At 43.3% G+C, this 24780-nt stretch overlaps 1 protein-coding gene across 17 annotated transcripts in view; it reads right to left on the bottom strand.

Moving 5' to 3' along the window:
* APBB2 (amyloid beta precursor protein binding family B member 2) overlaps window positions 1-24780 on the bottom strand; it is a 364010-nt gene that overhangs the window by 24321 nt on the left and 314909 nt on the right. The window contains exon 1 of one of the 17 annotated variants that reach the window (XM_059923133.1): window positions 11633-11791. The exons of 14 other annotated variants lie outside the window; for them this stretch is intronic. The gene's annotated coding sequence lies outside the window, so the exon portion shown is untranslated. Of the gene's footprint in view, window positions 1-974; window positions 999-11632; window positions 11792-24780 lie in introns of those variants that run through there. 2 more of the 17 variants (XM_059923135.1, XM_059923136.1) reach the window with 2 other exon arrangements.

Here is a 24780-nt window from a genome sequence, read left to right as displayed (position 1 = left end):
GGCCAACAGGACCCTGCGGAGATGAGGGCTGAAATCACGGTGTGAAAGAGCAAGCACGGCCCGCCACTGGGCAGAGAGGTGAAGCTGTCCACCCGGATACCGAACAGCGACAATGACATCTTATCAAATGGGGGGAAGGCAAGCCAGCAAACAACCCAACAGTGACAATGACATCTTATCAAATGGGGGGAAGGCAAGCCAGCAAACAACCCAGGTGGCAGATACAAGGTCTTACAGGAAAAGCAACAAATGTTTGAGTGTGTATTTTAATATATGCGTGGCAACAAATCTGGAACAACTTAACATCCAACTGTCAACTCTTACCTGGTGGGGGGATTACAGAGGACTGTATTTAATATAGTCGTTCAAATATTATACAATAAGAAGACGTGACTTTTGTAGTACAAATATGTAAACATCTACCTCAACACCTGAGGAAAACCACCTGTGACACGCATGCCCCGAGGCGCAGGTAACCACCCTGCAGTAGATGTGACGACCACAATCACACTCCCAGCGACTACCAGACTACCATTCACTGAGCTCCGGCTCTGTGGTGCCCTAACAGCAACCTGACAAGGCAGATACGACTGTTCTCACTGACAGAAAAGGAAACAAGCTCAGAGGAGTTGAGCGACTTGACCAAGGTACACGGGAAGTCAGCGTCTGACTGTAGGCCTTCAGGACTCTCATTCTGGTCTTCTGGGAATGCGCCTAGGACGGGAACCCCACGCTTCTTCACAGTCCTGAAGAATCACCTCACAGTTTGTCTCCCAAATGAGCCAGCACGCTGCTATGCACAGGTGTTCAAGATGGGGCAAAGGGTTTGCAACTGGGGTTTTAGGTAAATGGGGGACCCCCCCCCCGAGGCCTGTGAGCTTTTGCACAGGAAGAAGGTAGCTGAAAATTCCCAAGAGAGGCCCTTTAGCTCAGTAAGCAGTCAGAGCTGTGTTCAAATCCTGCTGGTTACTTACCTTCTCTTTTTCCTGGGGTCCCTCTCTGTGCCCCTTGGAACCTGTTTCCTCGTCAGTGAAAAAGGGACAAGGGCCCCTGGCTCAGGGTAATCATGCGAACTCAATTAGATGAGATGGTGTGTGCAAAGAATGCGTGTTCTGTTACAAGTGCGACAGACTGCGTCACTATAGTTATCAGCCCCAGGTCATCTGACAGTGTCACATCTCAGCTGGGTCGTGCTGGGCAGCGTTTGAGACGAAATGTCTCCCACAGAAGGGAGGTCACTTGGGGGAGTATTTGTGGCCTCTCCTCAGATTTACTGGGCACCACTTACCATAGCATTGAGGGCACCTCCCTCCACCTCGAGCCTGCCTCTCTGCACTGCCCCACTATCAAAACCAGTCTTTGGAGGCAATTTAGATCATCAGCAAAGGATCCAAAGACCTGGACACCAGTCTCAGTTTGAGTAAACACTCTGTAAGTCACTTAACCTCAATCTTGGGTTTCTTATCTAAGATCACATGCTCTTGCAATCTCCTAATGCTCAGATTTTTATCAGAAAAGAATTCAAGTGCTTTGACTCTTACTACAAAAATGAATGGGCAGCATTTCTCTGACTAACTTTTGATTTATGCCAGGTGCTTTTAATTTTTTATTCTTAATAAAAAGCCTGTGCCTAGTATAGGTAGTATACTTAAGTAACCTTAAGTCTAGACCCCCAAGGACGCAGTCTGTTTCTTTTGTGTATAATTATTATTGGCGCCTTGGATATTTGAAATCAGACCCATTACCAGTGATTCACTTAAGGAAATGACATCAATATGTAGCCACTATGCTTTTCCCTGAGGGCAGTACTCAGAAAAATGACACTGAACTTTTAACAATGTTAATTTGTTTGGGGTTAATAGACACTGCTTGATTTAAGTGTTGAAGAGAAAACCAGCCATAAATAGGGACTTCAGAGAGATCTCTGAAATGTCATTTGAAAAATGCAGCAGAGTCCTAGTGGCAGCTGCTTCACCAATTCGACACCTTGTAATGTGCTGGGGAAGAAACATCAGCCCAAAGTTGGGCTTCTGCGTGAAGCGCCATTCTGAGAGCAGGGAAGGCTCAATTTAGAGTCAGGTGCAAGCTTACTCCCGTCTCACTATACAAGATGCCAGTGGGAAGAATTCAACCCCATGATGAATTCCACACCAGCCTCACACCTGAAGGCTGCCTGATCTCCACGCTCTCGGCGGCTGTTTCTTGGGAAAATGAACGGAGGAGTAATTGGCAATGTTTTCATTAAAATAAGCCTGAAATAACAGAACTACTTGGCATGTGTAACCGGGCACCCAAATGAATAGGAAATTCCTCAAAAAAAAAAAAAAAATAGCATACCAGAATAACAATGTCTACTCCAGCTCTTTGGAAGAGGACGCATCTCCCCAGCACAGCCACCTACTTCGTATGCAATGCACACCGTCTACTTTTCACAAACTAAGCACGTAAAGCAAAGACTTGCCAGGGTACTTCTCGCTCCATGTTTGCAGAACTCTCTGCTTCATACTACTTTTTGATGCTCGTCTGTCATCACTGAGAGTCTTTTGAGCCTTCTGAGCGCCAGCACAGACCAGCATTATCCACATGGCAATGAAGTAAAGACATAAAACTTCATGTCATGAAAGCTCTCAAACCAACTCATGAACCTGACAGTTTCTCTTTTTCCCCAGCTTCAAGTTTTTTGTCCCTGACATTTATTCACTGTCTGCATTTGGTCAAGGCCCTTAGCCTCTTTGTTCTTCAGTCTCCTCGTCTGTGAAACGGGAGCAATAAGTGGTACTACTCATTTCCTAAGAGCGCTGTGAGGATCGCACCCATGAACCCGGGTCAGACTCTCACAGCAGGACGGCGTGCAGTGTGGACCTGATGGGTACGCTGAGTAGTGCCGTTACCAGCTGAGGGGGCGGAGGGGGAGGAGGGGGCGGAGGGAGAGGAGAGGGGGAGGAGGGGGAGGAGGTCTGCCAAGAGGAAGGTTTCTAACCTGTTTTGGATCATGGAACCTTTTGGACTCTGATGAAAACACTCCAGATAGAAATACATACAGACCCACACTTTCACACACCATCGCAAGGGGGTGGGGGAGAAAGTTCAATAATCCCTGAAACTCATTCACAGACCCCTTTAGAATCCACACCCTGCAGGTGAAAGAGCTCCGAACTGAATTCTAAGTTTATGCAAATTTACCTTCTGGTGCCTAGTGTGTTTCAGAAAATGCAGCTCAGGGAAAGGTTCTGTCCTTCCCAGAACGAAACGGCAGCAGGAACACCTCTCTCTGACAAGTGTACCTTCCTTTGCAAAACGAGTATCCTTCCCGCCTCCCTGCTCCTGTCTCCCCCTATCCCCCACCCCAGCACCAGGGAGCCTGTTAACTGCTGACTGGCAGACACAGGCCTTCTCGTTCCAACTAGAATAAGTGTGAAGTTGAGGATCTAAAGTGGTTTAAGGTTATTGAAATTCAAGGCACATTCTTCTAAACAAAGGACTTTCTCATGCCGCTAGAGAGAAGACACAATAGTTACCAGTCAGCTTACTAATGAGGCAAAAAAGGATATTTGAGAGCAACCAGGAAATGAGAATTTTTTTTAAGTGCATCTTTGAAGACAGCAAGAATTAATGAGCGTCTGCTTTCGTCTGTGCTGTATTACAGTTAAAAACAAAAACCAAAAAACCTTGCTTCTCTGAATATCTGAGCAAAAAGAGAATACACACGCACAACTTATATTTAGTTCTCAAGTGAGAGATAATTCATGCCACATTATGGTTTCACGGTATAAAGTTTAGGGCACAATCAAAGGATAAAATTAATGTAAAATATACCTGAAACCATGCGCTGGCTTCCTTCCTGAAAGTAGAGATGGTAAAACAAAAAACAAAATACTTAAAAAAAAAAAAAAAAAAAATACTTGATACCCATAAGGCCACTATCTGACAAGGTTTGAGAACAAGGGAATATTTAAAGGTTTTGGTACAGAGGGGGGAAGATGACAGTTCCCCGTACTGGGAAAGTGGTTTCCACGCAAGAAGTGCCACGAGGGCACCAACCACTGGCAGGGTACAGACCAGGCTCTGAGTTAAAACCACGGCAAGCCTGTGGGTGAATTCCCTTCAACTCCATGCACCCAGTCTCACGGAGGGCCTCTTGTGGGGAAGACACATTCTTAAATCTGTTTCTAAACTTTCAAGAGGCTTTAGGGCTATACCTATATAGCCAATCCCCACTCCTTTGTGCAGACAGAAGAAATACTAGTACAGATAACACAAAAAGCCAAAAGACATTTGGCCTTCACTTAAATTATGGAAACTTACATGTAGATACAAGAATCCCTAATACTCTGTAAACTCAATAATACCTACACAAAAATAGACATCAACACTAGAATGACTGATTGCTAAAAGCAAAATTAACACTAGCGGTTCCCATTTTATTCAATCTGCCACCCAGCCAGCCTCTGTTCTTGGTGCACATTAACGCCAAGCCACACAATAACCTTGAAGGGGAGCCTCGCGACTCTCATTTTATGAGAGAATCTAAGGTTCAAAACCCCGGAGCTAGAAAGTGGTGGATCCACAAATGGGAGACAGGTTGGCCTGCCTGGTCTCGCCTTTGCTCTGTGTTTTGGGGGCACCTGAGCCTGCCTCCTTCCCAATGAATGGGCTCTCCTCAGGACCTCACCCCTTGATGAAGAAAGGTGGCCTCAGCTTTCTGCTCCTGTCTCCATCCCTATTGGATTTTTGGTTCCACCACAGCTGGACCTGGTGACAAAAACTGTGTTGTGGGACTTCCCTGGTGGTGCAGTGGTTAAGAATCCGCCTGCCAATGCAGGGGACACGGGTTCGATCCCTGGTCTGGGAAGATCCCACATGCCACGGAGCAACTAAGCTCCTGCGCCACAACTACGGAAGCCCGTGTGCCTACAGCCCGTGATCCGCAACAAGAGCAGCCACCGCAGTGAGAAGCCCGCGCACCGCAAGGAAGAGGAGCCCCCGCTCGCTGCAACTAGAGAAAGCCTGCGTGTAGCAACGAAGACCCAATGCAAGAAGGGAGGGAGGGAGGGAGGGAGGAAGGAAGGAAGGGAGGAAGGAAGATCTCCTGGTATTAAGAAATTGTTTAAAAAAAAAAAAGTGCTGTGTTTGGTCTAAATAACTTTTCAGGGCAAAGGCTGAGGATTTCATTCTTTACACAGCAGACATTTATCCTGTTGCTCCCCTGCTTATGACTCTTCCCCCACCTAACCCCAAACTCCGCATCTGTTATTCTGGCCTCACTTCCCGCCTCACCCACACTTGCTGGGCTCCAGCCATACTCTGTTCACAAACACGCCCACCGCTTCTGCCTTGGAGCCTATGTGCTCACTGTTCCTGCTGCCTGGACACTTAGTCCCCCAGATCTCCCATGAAGGACTCCCTCTCATCGTCATCACCTCCAGAAGACCCCTCCGGACTACCCAGTCACCACCAACTCTCAAGGCATCTAAAACTACCCTGCTTATTTGTTTACTGTCTGTCCTTCCTCCTGCCCCACAAAAAAGTAAAATCCACGCGAACAGCAACGTTTCTGCCTTGTTCACTCACCACCATGGGTAAGTGTTCACTCATCACTGCCGGGCACGTAACAGGTAATCGATAAATATTTTTTAATAAATAACTAAGTAGCATAAACAAAGGTCTTCCTCCCTTATTCCTGATCATGTTGGTAAGAGAATAATGCTGTGAATAATAGGGACTTGGCTGAATTTCTTTTTCTCCTGCTATTGTTTATTATAGCCGGTACTTTAATAATGGCTTTAGTTCACATTCCGTTCTCATGTCAATGAGAAATAATGTTAATAAAACATATTTTATCTGAATGGGCAGGAAGCGAGTTCTTAGAAGATTATTAATCTCTTGTGACTCAATTTGAAAGCAAAGCAAATCTATACTCTGATCATCTCCAGCAGAAACAACGTTTCCAGAGCCCCTAACTAGATTCCTTCTTTAGAACATCTGTCTAAATGAAAAACGGCTCCTCTGCTCCTAAAGAAATCAATATATAAATTTCCCTTGTATATTGATTTCTATCAAGATTTACTGACTCCCCAGATACTCTTCTTTATCTTTGTACTCTAAGAGAAATAAACTTTTGTTTATCGTTTAGAGAAAAGACCCCAGACAACACATTTCCATACACGCGGATGCAGAGGAAGTATGGAGAGCTGGACTATATATAAGGCAGCACACAGCACCGCCCCCCAATGCCTCCTGCCCCCCAGCCAGCAGGTGCTACACTGTCTGAGCAGGGGTTAACTTCTGGATACAGTTTGAAAGAAGACACACCGTTCCTATTGGATGAGGTTACTTCTTACACACAGCTAGCCTCCTTACTCCAGCATCCTTTTTCTTTTCCCTCAAATATAATAAATCTTTAAAAAAATAAAACCACAATCCCATCACGGTAGCATCCTGTTTTTACTGTCCGAGTTCACCTTCCTTTTACTGTCCATATGTCTTCACACCTGACAAACAGAATTAACATGCCATCTCGAAGAAGCTCAAGCGTGGGTTCAGGGATGTTCAAATGACGGTCTGCCGCAGAAGTACCCCTACCAGCCTGACCTTCTTCAGGAGTGCTCTCTGGAGACTGGTTTTCAGAGCACCATAAAGCTGCCCAAAGGTGACCGAGCCTTCTTGCTTCCAAAGGACAAGATCACTATTTCAGTTGTCACTGTGGTTTCCACCCAGGTCCTTTACATCAGGGGTCGCAAACAACGGCCCCAGGACCACAGTCCATCCACTCCGTCTGCTTTTATAAACAGAGTGTCACTGGACACAGCCGTACTCCTTCATCTCCTACTGTCTAAGGCTGCTTCTGTGCCAGCATGACAGAGCTGAGGAGTTGCAACAGAGGCCACAGAGCCCCAAATATTTCATACCTGGACTTCCACAGAACAAGTGTGGAACCCTGCCCTGGATGTCGGCCTGATTCAGAGGTGCAACACACAACATGGGCAAACAGGGAGACTAGGACCAGCTCAATAACTTGCGGAGCCCAGTGCAAAATGAAAACGCAAGGCCCTGCGTGAAAAAATCATTACGAATTTCAAGATGGTAACAGCAGAGCAGTGAACCAAGCGTGTATTAAACCCGTTGCGACTGGCTGAGATGGTGGAATAATCCTTGTTACAGGAGACAAACTCCAGGGCCAGCTGGAAACTATTCCACCCAGAAACAGGAGTAAGAACTCTTCCAATTTTCAGCTTTAGAATCAAAATATCTTTTGCTCAACTAAAATGCTACATGGGTGCCCAAAATGAGAACCAGAATCAATACGGGTCTCTGCTCCAGCCGCTTTATTTTGGAAGAGTCACTAGCAGGCTATGACTCCTCTTAGCCTGCCAATGCAGGGGACACAGGTTCGATCCCTGGTCCGGGAAGATCCACATGCCGCAGAGCAACTAAGCCCCTGCGCCACACTACTGAACCTGAAAAACATTCTTTTTTCTTTTTTGGGGGGTTGCGGGGGGTGGATAAAAAACAAAATACACTGGACTCCTTGAAAACAGCATTTTCATGTAACCTGGCAAACAGATGCATGCTTTGACATGACAGAATCAGGTCAAATCAGCCCCGACTGTCAACTGTGTTCTCCGCAGCTGCTTTTCCTCTATCATAATTATTTCAGCTGTCATAATTTATTCATCCCCAGACACACTTACATGTTCTAGGGTAACAAGTCCAGGCTTCCAGATCAGAAAGGATGGCAGCCCAAGTCACTTCTGCCCCTTCTCATCTGCCTAAAATTCTGACTGCAGAAGAAATATTTCCTGCATCAATATTTTTCTGCAAACCCAAACCAAAGATGGTTTCAAAACCAAAGTTAACTGACAAAGACATTGTTAAGCTTTCATGTTCACAAATCGGAAGCTAGAAGGAGGGCCCCCCCCCAAAAAATCCCAACAGAGACCAAGTATTTCATTTCTCTACTTTTTAGATACAAGGAAATGGCTTTTCTAGCTCCCAAAATGCACAGTGAATTTCCTGCAAAGTTACTAAGGAATATTACTCTTTCTGATTTTAAATAGATATAGAACAAGTCTTATTTACAACAGAATATCTGTTGTTGGAACAATGGAGGATACTGTATATGAAATAAACAACTTCAGATGCAATTATCAATGGTATCTTATAAATCTGGAAGCAAAGGTAGAGTAATTCCGTATGGATTAAAGTTTAAACCTGTCTTCTTTCTTACTTTGATCCTTCATTTTTATGACAGAACAGAGAAAATGCTCAAAGGTCTGATAACCAGTTGAGAAGGACAGTCAGGGCACTGAAGGGTGAAAATGTCCTGGAAAAAATGCCCAAATGCACAGCACTCCACTGGGTAGGGCCGCTCATCCGCACTGGAGAATAAGACAGAATTAAGTCAAGGTCTTGGTATAATATAAATTGAAAGTGAGTTGCTCGTTGCTTAATTGTCCTTATACAGTCATTATTTCTATTAATACATATATCCAACAGAAATAAACAATGAATCTAAAAATTCAGCTACGGTCCTAGGTGACTCGTGTCCTGCATCTTCCATAGTCAACCCTGCCAGTTCAATCTCCACAACCTGCTTCTCTTCATCCCCTCTGCCACCACTTTGATCTTTCCTGGACCAGGACTCGATAACTGAACCCTCAGCTTCCAGCTCAGCTCCCGACATCCATACCCCTTAACAGCATTCACTGAGATCTTTCTTCACGAAACAAATTAGATCATGGCACTCCCCTGGTTACCACCTTTCAGAGGTTTCTCATGGCATTAAAAAGAAAATTCAAACCTTCAACCATAACCAAAAAGCCCTGTATGATCCTGTCCCCCAGGCCCCAACCACCTCTTCCAACCCAGCCACATATCACTGGACTTCCTGCTCCGGGCTCCAGCCACCCTGGCCTTCTCTCACATCCTTGGACATGCTGAGCACCCCTCGTCCTTCCTCCTTCCTCCTGCTCCCCTCACACACCTGGCTTCTTCCCAGCTTTCAAGGTCAGCTCAAATGCCACCTCCTAGGATGGGCTGCCCCTTGGTGGTCCCTTTCCCCACCGAGGTACTCTCTCTCTGTTGCACTGTGCTGTTGACCTCACAGCACTTATCATGATCCATATCATCTTGCTTCCTGAATTGTTCTTCCAGCTCATCTCCTGCCTCTTTGAACCCTATCTCTCTCACTTCCTCATGTACCTCATGAGATGCCCGACACACGGATGTTCCACATCTGCTGAAGGGCAAATTAATCTATAGATTAGAAATATCAAGTACGTGTGATAATCAGAGTTAAGCCCTAAAAACAGAAAATGAAATATTTCATCTACATTCATTTAACAATTCAATTATTTATGGAGAGCGTCCTATACCAGGTACTATGTTAAGAACAAAGGAATTCAAAGAGCTAGGACTTTCTCAAAAATGTCATATTCTTTATTTGAAACAGGCAGTTGAAAAGGACAAGTTACACTACTATTTAGTACGTTTTCACGTGACCCTAGGGATCCGTGGAAAAGTCTGAAAGCCCAGACAAGTAAGAAATTAAGTATCATCAGTACACTCCCCCAAATCCATGAAAAGTAGAGAGTGCCTGATAGGGGTTTTCCAACCACATTCCAGGTCTCTAAACCTAGGAGTCACCTCAACACCTGGGAAACTGGGGACAGATATAAAGCTTAGCTCAGTCAGTGGTCCAGAATGAAATTCATTTCCCTGAGGGGCTGTTCAAGATGAAAGCTACTGAGGTGAGACTAGGAGACTGCATGAAGGATAGTTTGTGAAACAGACTGGAATTACCACCTCTGAAAAAACAATGCCACTGTTCAAACTCTTTGAGAACTCAGCTTCTCCTGGCCCTCCTTGCAGTCCCAGGCTCCTCTGAGAGGTATCCACAATCAAGGCAAGCAGGTTCAAGAAGACAGAGTCCAGCGCACAACGACCCACTGGTCTGATTAATACCTCCATCCTTGGAGTGGAGGTGACTCCGGCCCCACCTGTTTGTACCTACAGCCTGGGCTCAGCGGACCTCCCGGGCAGCAGCATCCTCCTGGCTCCCCTCGGGGTCATCCATACTGCTCCCCGGGGATGCTCCAAGTTCAGAGGACCCAAAATGGGTCCTGTGCTAGAACAGTGTGAAATCCAAGAAAGCAAGAAGGTACTTGTTGCATTTACCATTTGATCATCAGTGCCACTGCCAAGCACATAGCAAGTGTTCAATAAATGTTTGTTAAATAAATTATCCCCATTGCTCAAAAGCCAGGACTTGTTAGAATGACAGAAAAACTCATAAACGAACCAGCAGCTGTCAGAAAGGTGGGGTTCCTGGACCAAACCGGCACACACAGCCCATGCCTTCACTCTGAGCCAAGTCCAACAGCACTTTCTACAACGACAGTGGCTGATGCCTTGTAGAAAGTCTTTCCCCTACTAAGCTTGTTATACACATCTCACTTTGGACAACAAAACCGCTGGTAACTTATAAAATTACAGATGAAATTTACAAATACAGATTTAGGGCTGTTCTCCTCACAAAGCATTATGTGTCTAACTTCTTGGGAAAGGCCTCAGGACACCTCTGTCCTGAAAGGCTTCACAAAGCAAATAACAACTCAAGGGCAGTGGCAAAGATCTGAACTTTGGGGAGAAAGCTTAAAAACTGCTTTTGTGTCAGAGTAAGGCTGGAGGAGAAACTGACTGCTCCTGGTCTAAGGAAACCAGAAAGAGAACAACACGAGGAAAGCAGGCAGAATCCACCATTCATGATACTAGTCAAAGCTAGGCTGCAGCTGCAGTTATAGAGAAAGAAAAGACTAATGAGATTGCTCCTCCCCCGCCTCTTCCCACCCAAGGCAGTAATGAAGATTCACAGCTACCACATTAACTGGGGAATCAATAGACATGCCTGGATACAATACTGGTACAAGGAAATAGATAATACATAGAAAAGACACAGATTCCCCGAGTATCCAATCAAGTGTTGTGTTCAATATTTATGTCACGTTTTTCTTTAAAAAAAAAAAAAAAAACCAAAAAAACCCAAACCAAAAATCTACTTTTTTTCCAGTGCCAAGAACAAGCACGTGATAAGTTGGCAGCTTTTCCTACCTTTTAGGAATTTGAGACATTTGCATGGAAGTCCACCAATATTGTAAGTCATCCAGCTAAAATTATTTGAAACTGCACAGTCTTTCTACACCAAAGGATATTGCTTTTAATTCAAAAATCGAATTACCAAGATCCTGCAATATTTTTCACTCCTAATGTAGACAAGAGGACATAAACGTGGATTCATCAGAGGGCATGTGAGATGAATGCACTCATTTGCTCAATCATAACACTGGACACAACAGAAATGCCCAGGGTGGACCATGTGAACAGCCCACCCCTGAACAGCTTCCTGCCACCCTGGTAAACTGCATCAAAAGACTCCTCCACCTTCCCTCCATTTCATACAGTACTCATCCTTCCCTCCAGCAAGGCAGAAAAGACCCCTCCTCAGCCCTCCCGGCCGCCCCCAACCTCGCAAAGCACTGACTCCGGGGAAGGGAGGATGCAGCCTTTGTCCCGCGGGTCGGGTCTCCCGGGCGCAAGCTCGGGCGCCCACCCCGCCAGTTACCTCTGCGCTCACCTGCAGACAAAGGCGCGCCGCTCCCTCCCCAAGGCCCTCACCTTGGCCTCCCGGGCGGCCCTGGGGCTGGGCGAAGATGCCGCCCCCGTGCAGGGGACGAGACCAGGTTGCAGGCACCAGCCACCCCGCAGCGGTCGCTCACACCAGCTACTGTGCGTTTCTTCCGTCCCAAGTTGAAGCAAGTACCATCCGCGCCTCCCCACGCGCGGCCCGCCCGCCGCCGCAGCCCATTGGCTGCTGAAGAGGCACGTGGGCCGCCCCCGCCCCGCCCAGCGCTCACTCCCCTGCCAGGTGCCCCCGGCCAGGTGCTCCCAGCCGCTGGGGCCAGGGCCAAGGCGCGCAAAAGAGAGGGGCGGAGTACCCCCATCCCTACCTACCCCCATTCTGTGACGAATGTTTCCCTTGTGGGACTCCCAGGACTTGGAAACTTCATCCTAATCCCACCTCTTTAAAAAGCTGACATCCCGGGCCTGAGTTTCCGGTTTCTCTTACGACCAGGCAGACCTGCCTGATGAATGCCTGGGAGAGGGGCCGTCCTGCAACCCACAGCCAGAAAGCCTCTGCAATACTACAACTAAGCAGAAGCAAACTGTAGCTTAATCAGGCAGCAAGTTTTGAACTGAGCTGAAAGCAGTTTTTACAGATTCCCTGCCAATTTACACGAAGCCCGTAACAGTGGTTCACCCCTCCGCCTCTCGTAAGGCACCTTTTGTTCACTGTTGACTTAAAGCCAGGATGGCACCCCAACACTGTCATCTAGCTGGGAGCTTCCTTCCCCCCGCACATACATGGAAGCAGAAAAGTGTCCCGTTGGCTAAACAACAGCATTTAAGTAAGAGTGCTGGCCAGCCACTGGCCAAAACCGTTCTGAAAGGAAAACCCAAGGTCTCTTACTGACCATATTCTATGTGTACTGAAAGTATTTCCTTTTCCTAATTATTTCTGGGCAAGAATAAGTTATTTGAGCGATTACAAAATGAAACAGGCAGGGAACATCAGCCATGTTTTCTGCCAAATTCAAAGTTCCATACGCTCCTTTTATAAGGAAAGGAACAGAAAATACAAAATATACATGGAAAATCAAGGGAGTATGTAACTAAAAGGCCTTGGCTGGGTTTAGTAAAACACACCACAGATATACTGGAAACTCTTTTTTAATGTTCCTGTTTTAAAAGAGGATTAAACATCTCACTCATTCAACATTTATTAAGCTCTTCCTAAGTGCCAGGCTCTGTGCTGACAATTTTATATTAGGCTTTTGTGGTTAGCGACTGTTTTTCAAGGGGGGGCGTGATTTAATTCATGGTGTATTGAATATATGACCAGTAATACCTGAGTGATTTAGAAGAACTGTTTACAATGAACTGCTCTGGCAACCGCAGCTGTTTGGAACACAGCCCATACTAGAAGTGGGCATGGGGGTGGGCTTGAGTCTTGGGGTTCAGCAGTCAGAACAGGTGTCACCTAGTCTGGAGACATGAGCTGACTTCACCGGACTGCACCTGTCACGCTGTCAGAGGGCACCTTTCCTTCCTTACACATAATTCTAGTCAGTCTGGTTATCTGCTTCTCTGCCTACAGCCAAGGGGAAGCCACAATCAGATGGGGCTGCCAGATGCCCACTGGTGACAGCACAGTATGACAGCCAAGGGTCTGCTGGCAGGGATGACAAGACCTGCCAACTCTACCTCCTCCTGCTGTCTCAAACTCACCCCCTCTCTCCGACTCCAGTGTCACCACCTAGTGCCAAGCCCCCATCTCCTCCCATCGGGATGGTCATAACAGTCTTCTCAGAGTCTCCCTGTTTTCACTCTTGTCGCTGACTGGCTATTCTCACTGCAGCCACACACAGGACCCTTCAGAAAAAGAAATCACAAACCTGAGCATCCACGCTCCTGCTTGCAAACTCTACAATGGCTTCCTGTTGGTTGGAAATAAAGTCCATAATCATTTTTGGGGTCTCTGAGGCCTCCTGGGATCTGGTCCCTATTTTCACTCTAGTCATCGCTGCAACCACATTCCCTCCTCTTTCTGTCTGCTCCAGCCTCCTCTCCTTCCAGTTTCTGGAACATGCCCAGCTACTTCCCACCTCAGAGCCTTTGCACACACTGTCCCCTACCTCTGAGACGCTCTTCGCTGCACTACTCACCTGGCTGATCCGTCTCATCCTTCAGATCTTAGTTTACTTACCTCCTTGTGAAAAATCTTCCTAACAGTACCACCCATCATCCCACAACCCCAAGCATCCAGACTCTTCCTGCACAGTCCCCATCTTCCTCACTTTCTGGTGAGTTTTATAAACTTATAGTGGGGTTTGGTTTTGTTCCTGAATAGTAAAGAATTCAGCCTTGGCCAAAAAGAGGTCTGGCTCTTGCCATCAGCTTCTGGGAGGTAATCTTTAAGACACGGAATGTCATACCTGATATGAGTGTTTTTGTTTACCTGGGGGTCTCGGGTCACACCAGATAGTCTAACAATGTGATTTAGGGTAGGGGCTTTGGGTCATTTGGCCTTAGTTCCACATCTTGGGGGGGGGGTAGAGACGTAGCTCAGACACATGGATGGTCAACCATGTCCACGTGATGGAGCCTCCATAACAAGTCTGGACACCGAGGCTCAGATGAACTTCCCTGGTTGGCAATACTCTGTGCACACTGTCACACATCAGTGCTGGGAAGGCTCTGCTGTCCAGGAGCCCACGGGGAGAGGACAACGGAAGCCCCTTATGTGGCTCTCTCCTGGACTGGCCCTACGTACCTCTTCTCTCGGCTGAGTTTAATCCATACCCTTTAGCTGTGAGTGAGTTCTGTGAATCCTTCTAGCAGATTATCGAATCTAAGAGTGGTTTTGTGGGCTGTTCCTCATCATATTTTCAGCAGCAAGCACACTTCCTGACACACAGTAAGTGCTTAATACATTTAATAATCAAATTTAATAAATGACAATTTTTTATGGGTACTTTTGAAATGAGCACATAATCAGCATGTAATGCCTTCACAATTTAAGGAATAGATGTCCATTTTGCCAACTCCTACTTCTGAGTCAAGGTCCAGATCAAATGTCACCTTTTCCCTGAAGCCTTTCCCCACTCCCTAGGGCTTGCCATTCTTGCCTGTGTTTTCTGGCCCATTGCTCTGCTCTCAGAGCAGTCAGTGGTATTGAAATGTCTCTTCTTGTGAAAGAACTATGTTAGATCTACTCTGAGTTCCTAGCACTGGGCACGGTGCTTACACAGAGCAGGTATGCAAAAGGTGTTTGCAGAATAAAGGCAATTTTTAAAAAAAGGATTTGGTTTATTGAAAGATAGGTTCAGTTAGCTGTGAAATCCTGGTACATATTACAGCTCATTCCCTGAAAAATAAGGTAGCTGTTACTGTAGTAACTGAGTATTAAAATGGTGTTCTACTCTATTATTTTCTTTTGTTCTTTCTAAAAATAAAGATGTTCCTCAAAATTATTAACCACATTAAAAACCTGACATGATTTAAATAAAAATATGAAAGCAGATCACCAAACTTTTAAGCATCTGACTCCCTAATTAGAATGAAATATTACAGTTTATTTACATAATACATTAAGAACAAAAAATCTAAGCCCTAATCTTATTCTCCTCTGTACAAACCTAATTGAAAATTCAAACAGCACACCAATAACCTATGGTGTCCGCAAGTAGCACAGAAAAATCAATTTTATTTCCTTCAGACCTGTATTTAAACTGGATAATAACTGCTATGATGTGCAACAGCCATAATCCAATTTCAATTTATTTGATTAGATGAGTATAAACATTAAATAAGAAACTAATGGGATTGTCATAACAACGTTCACGCTGTTAACTCATTATAGGCAAAGCATTTTAACTTGCTCCGAGAAACACGTGCTGCTAGAAAATATATAAATATGGATTTGAACAATCCTTAAATCCCATACACAAAGATCCTTACATTGCCTCACCCAAAGATAAAAGCAGCTTTGAATTTGGAGGCCACTTGAAACTCCCCCTGAATTTAGGATAAGGAAAGCTCCGAACGACTCCTTGAACATTTGAGTTTTGGTTTTTTTTTTTAAAACATTCCTTTGTATCACAATGCAGAATCACAGAGGATATCAAAGCAGCAGCCACATTGGTGGTTCTTAAATTATAATGTGCATAATAATTGTTAAAATAAAGATGCCCGGGCTCACTCCAAGAGAGTGATTCAGAAGGTCTGGAGTGACCCCTTGCTCTTCTCACAAAAACACCCAGAGGATTGGGAGGCAGGTGGCCTGTGAACTGTACACTGAGAAACTGTTTCCAAAGAAGGGGACAGGAATTCTGTGTGGGTGAAGGAAGTCAAATGACACAGACGAGGACAATGGACAATGCGATGCTGTAGCACTTTCTGTGTCCCCCACTGGACTCTGAGATCCTGGGAGCTCAACCATGCCTTTTTTGGTTTTGTGTCTTCGGGCCCAGGTCAGCACCGAGCACTTACTAAATTAAGTTCATTTGTAGCAAAGTGGCACGCACTCATGCTCTCACCTACAGGGACATCAAGTGAATTAACCAGGGTGCATTTCTGAGGGTCATACATAATCCTAACAAGGTTATCAACAGAGCAGGGGGGTGTTTGGGCCGGACCTAGATCAGCGCCTTTCAAACGTTGATGTGCAAATGCATCCTCTGAGGGTTTGTTAGAATGCCAATTCCAATTCAGTAGGTTTGGGGCGGGGCCTACGTTTCTAAAAAGCTCCCAGGTGATGCGGATGCTCTAGTCCAAAGACTCCACTTTCAGAGGCAAGAATCCAGATGTAACTTAGCCAAACACGGCCACAGTGACAAAGAAACAGCAAAAAAGAATGCAACCCTCAGATCTACAGTGAACCTGGCAACGAAAGCCAAGGAGTGGTGGACCAAGAGTAATATTTCCCAACTTATTTTAAAGGACTGTGTACTTGATGGTTGCTCTCGGAAGAATCCATAACGTGCATTCGTAAAGGAAAAGCCCCACTGCCCCACAAAACATCAGATGCAGCAGAAGATTTGCTTGCACTCACACAAGGGTGTGACCTTTATTCTAAAAGACCTCCAGGTTTTACTACAGTATCTCTTTTAACTCAGCTCTAGAGAAAATTTTGAGAAAAAAAAAAATTCTCTTGCTCAGTGGCCCGGAGTCTTCCTGTTCTGCTCTATAACATGTACAGGCTATTTATAATAAGTGTGTACAACAAAAATCTTTGTAAGAGGAAGACATTTCCAAGCCCTAGGTAGGGAGCATAGCCCATTTTCTTTATGCAATATTCAGCAGACAGAACCTCCCACTAGACCAAAAACAGGGGGCAACTCCCCGGGCACTCAGTGTACTTTAAAGAGACCTGACTTATCCCTCCTCCCCGCCCGCCAGCCCCCCCTCCCCGCCTGACAGTTCTCATGTTGCCAACTGCTACGCGGTGGGAGGTGAGCATAAACCGTTACCCTCAAGGATTCAGGATCCTAACAGGACCAACACAACACTCAATTCTTAAAATGCGTCTGCTCAACCATCTCCCTTCTCAGCCCCAGGGCTTGCTCTCTCTGGGACACAGAACTGCAAGGTGGCGCAGGGGCACTGAGAGCAGGAGGAGGAAGACACCTCCAGGCTGTCCTCATGCGCACTCAGCAGAGACACTGGAGAGCCAAGGGAAATAAAGGCCTGTTCTCCGGCAACTTCCATGATTAAAATGAGAGAAAAATCATGTCTGTGTTTTGCATTAGAAACTCTACCTTAAATTGATACTAAATCCGTGGCTGGGAAGGTGGGGCAGGGGTAAGAGGGTAGGGGCTGGTAGAGTGAAGCCAAGAGAAGTTCTTGAAATAAATTATGTTTTCCTTCATCTTGAGCCCACCACTGCTCTGGTTTATGTTCCTATAGTTTTGTCCTTTCCTAAATATCACATACATGGAATCATATCATATAGAGCTTTTGAATCTTGCTTTTATCACTTAGCATAATTTGGGGGGAGGAAAGGATAAATTTTATTATAAGGCCCAACACTTTTTTTCTAACTTTCTTTTCTTAACTTCCAGTTTTATTGAGATATAACTGACATACAGCACTGTGTAAGTTTAAGGTGTATAGCATAATGATTTGACTTACATACATCATGAAATGAGTACCACAGTAAGCCTCACACAGGTACAAAATTAAAGAGATAGAAAAAATTTTTTCCTGTGATGAGAACTCTTAGGATCTACTCTCTGAACGGCTTTCATATACGACATAGAGCAGTGTTAATTTTATTTATCATGTTGTACATTACATCCCTAGCACTTATTTATCTTTAACTGGAAGTTTGTACGTTTTGACTGCCTTCATCCAATTCCCCCCTCCCTACTCCCCCACCTCTGATCTCTTTTTCCTATGAGTTTGTTTGTTGGTTTTTGAAGTATAATTGACCTACCACACTATGTTAGTTCCTGTTATACAACATAGTGATTAGATATTTCTATATATTTCAAAATGATCACCAGGATAAGTCTAGTTACAATCTGTCACCACACAAAGATATTACATAGTTACTGACTATACTCCCCACACTGTACATTTCATACCCCTGACTCATTTATTTTGCAACTGGAAGTTTGTACCTCTTAATCTCCCACACCTACTTCTTCCCCACCCTCCACACCCCTCTCCCCTGAGGCAACCGCCTGTTTGTTCTCTGTATCTATAATTCTGTTTCCGTTTCGTTATGTTTGTTCATTTGTTTTGTTTTTTAGATTCCACATATAAGTAAAATCATACAGTATTTGTCTTTCTCTGTCTACTTATTTCATTTAGCATAATACCCTCTAGGTACATCCATGTTGTCACAAATGGCAAGATTTCATTCTTTTTCATGAAATACTCCTTTGTATGCATATATATGCACCATATCTTTTAAAATTTTTATTTATTTATTTTTGGCTGTGTTGGGTCTTCGTTGCTGCACGTGGGCTTTCTCTAGTTGTGGCGAGCGGGGGCTACCCTTTGTTGCGGTGCGCAGGCTCCTCATTGCGGTGGCTTCTCTTGTTGCAGAGCACGGGCTCTAGGTGCGCAGGCTTCAGTAGTTGTGGCACATAGGCTCAGTAGTTGTGGCTCACGGGCTCTAGAGCGCAGGCTCAGTAGTTGTGGCGCACGGGCTTAGTTGGTCCGCGGCATGTGGGATCTTCCTGGACCAGGGCTCGAACCCGTGTCCCCTGCATTGGCAGGCAGATTCTTAACCACTGCACCACCAGGGAAGTCCGCACCCTATCTTCTTAATCCATTCATCAACTGATAGACACGTAGGTTGCTTTCATATCTTGACTATTGTAAATAATGCTGCAACAAACATAGGAGTGCATATATCTTTTCTGATTAGTGTTTTTGTTTTCTTCAGATAAATACCCAGGAGTGGAACTGCTAGATCATAGGTTAGTTCTATTTTTAATTTCTTTAGGAATCTCCATACTGTTTTCCATAGCTGCTGCACCAATTTACATTCCCACCAACAGTGCACAATGGTTCCCTTTTCTCGAAATCCTTGCCAGCACTTGTTATTTGTTGTCTTTTTGATAATAGCCATTCTGACAGCTATGAGGTGATATCTCAGTGTGGTTTTGATTTGCATTTCCCTGATGATTAGTGATGTTGAGCACCTTTCCATGCACTTGTTGGGCATTTGTATGTCTTCTTCGGAGGACAGTCTATTTAAGTCCTCTGTCCATTTTTAAATTGGACTGTGTTTTTTTGCTATTGAGTTATAGAAATTATTTGTATATTTTGGACATTAACCCCTTATCAGATATATTGTTTGCAAATATTCCCATTCAGTAGGTGGCCTTTATTGTTGATAGTTTACTGCACGAAAACTTTTTAGTTTGATTTAGTCCCACTTGTTTATTTTTGCCTTTGTTCGCCTGGCCTGAGGAGACATATCCAAAAAAAAATGACTAAGACCAATGTCAATGAGCTTACTGCCTATGTTTTCTTCTAGAAGTTTTATGGTTTCATGTCTTACATTTAAGCTTTAATATAGTTTGGATTTATTTTTGTGCATGGTGTGAGAGAGTAGTCTATTTTGATTTTTTTGCATGTAGCTGTCCAGTTTTCCCAACACCATTTATTGAAGAGGCTGTCTTTGCCCCACTGTATATTCTTCCCTCCTTTGTCATTGATTAATTGCCCATATAAGTATGGGTTCATTTCTGGGCGCTCTATGCTGTTCCATTGATCTATGTTTATGTTTTTTGTGCCAGTACTGTTTTGATTACTGTAGCTTTGTAGTACAGTTTGAAACTAGGGAGCATGATATTTCCAGCTTTGTTCTTCTCTCTCAAGATTGTTTTGGCTATTAAGCGTCTTTTGTGTTTCCATATAAATTTTAGAATTATTTGTCCTAGTTCTGTGAAAAATGCCACTGGTATTTTCATAGGTATTGCACTGAATCTGTATTTGCCTTGGGTAGAATAGTCATTTTAACAATATTAGTCTTCCAATCCATGAACACAGTATACCTTTCTATTTGTTTGTGTTGTCTTCAATTTCTTTCATCAGTGTCTTGCTGTTTTCCAAATACAGGTCTTCTGCCTCCTTAGTCAGATTTATTCCTAGATATTTTATATTTTTTGATGCGACTGTAAGAGGGGTTGTTTTCTTTATTCCTCTTTCTGATAGTTTGTTGTTAGGGTATAGAAATGCAACAGATTTCTGTATATTAATTTTGTATCCTGCAACTTTACCGAATTCATTGATAAACTCTAGCAGGTATCTGGTGGCGTCTTTAGGATTTTCTATGTATAGTATCATGTCATCTGCAAACAGTGAGTTTTACTTCTTTCTTTCTAATTTGGATTCCTTTTATTTCTTTTTCTTGTCCAATTGCTGTGGCTAGGACTTCCAATACTATGTTGAATAAAAGTGGCATGAGTGGGCATCCTTCTCTTGTTCCTGACCTTAGAGGACATGCTTTCAGCTTTTCACTGTTGAGTATGATGTTAGCTGTGGGCTTGCCATCTATAGCCTTTGTTATGTTGAGGTATGTTCCCTCTATGCCCACTTTCTGAAGAGTTTTTATCATAAACTGATGTTGAATTTTGTCAAAAGCTTTTTCTGCATCTATTGAGATGATCATATGATTTTTATTCCTCAGTTTGTTAATGTGGTATATCACATTGATTGATTTGCAGATACTGAACCATCCTTGCATCCCTTGGACAAATCCCACTTGATCATGGTGTATGATCCTTTTAATGTATTGTTGAATTTGGTTTGCTAATAATTTGTTGAGGATTTTTGCATCTATGTTTATCAGTGATATTGGCTTGCAATTTTCTTCTTTTGTGATATCTTTGTTTGATTTTGATATTAGAGTGAGGCTGGACTTAGCACAATTGTTGAGTGTATCAGTGGTTCACTCCTTTTTATTGTTGAGGAATTTCATGTATGGATATACCATTGTTTGTTTATTGATCTACCAGTTGATGGGTATTTGTGTTGTTTCCAGTTTGGGGCAATTATGAATAAAACTGATAATAAGAAAACAAACAACCCAATTTTTTTAAATGGGCAAAAAATTTAGACATACACTTCGTCAGAGAAGACAAAACCAGAGAAAACCAGAAGGTTTTCATAAGCACATAAAAGATAATCCATATAATTATTTGTTAGAAAAATGCAGATTAAAACTATGAGTTACCACTTCACACATTTTAGAATGCTAAAATAACAAAAGCCCACAAAGAAACAAAAACTTGGCAATACCAAGCACTGGTGGGGACGCTGAGCAACTAGAACTCCCTGACACTGATGGTGGGGATACAAAATGGTACAGTTACTTCAAAAAGCAGTTTGGCAGTTTCTTATAAAATTAAGCATGCCATTACCATGCAACCCAGCAATCTCACTCCTAGGTATTTACCCAAAAGAAGTGAAAACTTATATTCTCACAAAAACTTGTATGTGAATGTTTATAGCAACTTTATTTATGGTTCATGATTAACTTCCCTTTTAAGATGTATAGACAATTATCTTTTAATGGGTTTCCTAAAACTCCTTTGGTTTATTTTAGTTTTCCAAAGTTCACAGATCTGGGAATCTCAGTGATCTTTTAAAAATAATTAAGAGATTACAAAACAGAACCACCTACTTCCTTGGTGGTCACGAACCTCTATTCTTAGGAGCTTGCTGTTGAGTCTTAATCCTAGAGAAGAGTTTAAACAGGAGCTCACCTTGTTATTGCCACTTCCAGAGCCAGGAAGCATAAAAAGAAACAAGGTGGCATTCTGACCCCTAACTGTTCTTAAACTTGACTCCCTCCTTCATCCCACTTTGCTCATCCCCCAAAGAGATACCAGCTACATCAGGGGCCTATGGAAAGTAAAGCAGATAAAATGTGCCAGCATTTTGATCCTTAAATGTTGAGTTTACATAAAAACATCATTTACAATTGCTAATATTTGTTTTATCTTCATGCTCAACTGGAAACTCCTAATCAGGAAGGACTGTGGCTTTTTGGGTCAATTCTGGTACATCATCGAGCATAGGTGTACTTGTTTTTAATAAACAACGCTTTATTGGAACACAGCCACACCCATTCATTTATATCTCGTCTACGGTTACTTTTGCCTAACAGTGGCAAAGTTCAGTAGTTGAGACAGAGACAGAACGACCCATACAACCTAATGTATTTATAGTCTGGCCTTTTATAGAAGAAGTTTGCTGACTCTTGACCCAACAGAATGGCCCATTTAATCATTCAATTAATATGAATTATTAGTGTACTATTTGTATAGCATTGTAGAGCTACAAATTACTAACATTTGTGTAGCATTTTATATCTTCAGGTATGAACAAATGTCTGCTCATATCAATCTTTTCATTACAGAATCTCATTAGCCCTATTAAGTCGGCTATTATTATTATCACCATCTCCCTTTACAGACAAAATAGCCTCAGAAAGAATGAGTGAACTTATTTATAAGAGGTGAAGCCAGAACTGGAACCTATCTCGTTTCTCCAAATCTTCTGCTCTCATCACAAATAAATAAAATGTAATAAATAAAATACAGCATACACAGCAAGCTGATCAGTTAGTAGACAAGCTAAGATCACCTTGGATTTTCATCTGCTTAATGCTCCATTGAACTCTTTCAATTAAAGTAAGTTCCACACAAAGTTCACATGTCCTCTGAGATGATGTCCCTACTTACCCTTTTTACTGACACTTTCAGAGATTGCTTAACCTACAAAAAACTGCTCTTTGTTACCAACTCTATTCCTTGTATACATATCAGTTAATTATACTCATTAATTATCAGAGTTGACTCAGGTTTTATGGGAACGAAAGCTTAGACAATTTCTGGGGACTTCTTTAAGAAAATGAATACAAAAATATCTTCCTTTTGCAAATTTTACAAAAACCATGTGCACTTATCGATAGGCCCCCTCCCCAGGGCCTTGAAAGGGGCCCTAAATTTTAAGCTTCATTATCATAATAGTAAATCCTCCTCTGTGTATTATCTTTCCCCCTAAAGAAAGGAAACTCATATAATCCAAGTTGAGTTCCTAGCAAAGAGCGGAGCCTTCTGACTGAGCAGACTAATCATTTAAATCTGCCACCCCCATCACTTTCTCTTAAAGCCACAAAACTGAAAGCACTATGCCTATTCTCAGCAAATTCTCTCTTCAGCCTAGAGCAGTGGTTTTCTAAGTGCGGTCCGTGGATGAAATTAGCCTCACTTGGGAACTTGTTGCTACTGAATCAGAAACTTTTGAGGATGGGACTCAGCCATCCTTGTGTTTACAGAGACCTACAGCTCATTCTGATGAGTACTCAAATTTGAGTACCACTGGCTATTAGGCCGTACATTCCACTTTCTCCACTCATGTAGAAAATTTTTTGATGGAAAGAGAGGAGACTATATCATTTAAGCAAGTTCATAATTTTTCTTCAAGAACAAAACAATCTAATCATCAATTTTAACAGTAAGTGTTCCCATTTTTAGAATTTTGGAAAACTATGACATGTGAGATGTGTCAGGATTAACCAGAAGGAGAGAAGCAAATGCTCACAGCTCAAAGTCTACTTTGATGACTTCTGAGTGCACTGATGATAAATTTAAATGAATTCATGACTTATTAACTGAGTGGAAAATGTATATTTAAACACTCCTGATACAGTCAGAAGACTGAATCAGTAACTCCAAACTCTGAATCATCTTAGAAGTTGAAGGAACTTCCCACAAAAGAGCTAAATTACTTACCTCAAGCAAAATTCCTTATTTTCAAAGAGTAGGAGTTGGACCAAATTGGTCCTTGTAACCACCAATGAGCCATTTTATTATTTTAACCGCCAAGGACCTCTTATTTTAAAATATATTTCTTAAACAAATAACAAGCTAGTTTGATTTGTCCCTATGCCACTTTTCTCTGTTAATCAAAGGTATACTTAGCCACTACTCATAACTTCTGATCAGCATGAGCTAACCAATGTTGCCACTCTGAGGTGATGTATTTTCATTCCCGCCAGAAGCAAAGACCCTTACCATTTTAGTTGGCCTGCTTATTCTGCACAAATGCATAGTTTTCCCTTTGCCCTCTCCTTACCTACAAAATGCAAATAATAAAACCTGCCTCCTAATGCTGTTTTTAAGAATTAAAATTAAAAAAACAAAACAAACAAAACCAGATATAATGTGATTAGCACCGCCTCTGGTGGATGGTGGGCACCCAGATATGGCAGTTGTGCTTCCCATGGTTATGAATTAGGCTGTTAGAAATCTTGAAATGGGCTCTCTAGTGCACACCTGTGATCCCCTTTTCCGTAAAACACCACACCACCCCAACCTATGTGGCAGCAGCAGGCCCCCAGGTGACATCCCATATGAAGTGACCTGGCCGGTCAGTCTGACCAGGATGGGCACCTGGTCTATGCTGGGTATGAGTCTCTTCCCTTAGGAATTTAAAATTGAGAGACTACACTTCAAGACTGGCTGGAAAAGAAATGTACGGGGTCATTTTCTACCATAAGAACTAAGAAGCAGAGACGAGAACAGAGCCAAGAATAGAGGTGAAAGATAGAAGTGATCCTGATACTATTTCAGACCCTGTTCTGTCCTCTTGGCCATCCCCCTGCCTCAGGGTTCCAGAAGACACCTAAATCGTCTT

Source organism: Balaenoptera ricei, chromosome 5 (assembly GCF_028023285.1).
Source record: "Balaenoptera ricei isolate mBalRic1 chromosome 5, mBalRic1.hap2, whole genome shotgun sequence".
In the NCBI taxonomy this organism is placed as follows: Eukaryota; Metazoa; Chordata; class Mammalia; order Artiodactyla; family Balaenopteridae; genus Balaenoptera; species Balaenoptera ricei.
This window is presented reverse-complemented; position numbering and strand designations above follow the sequence as displayed.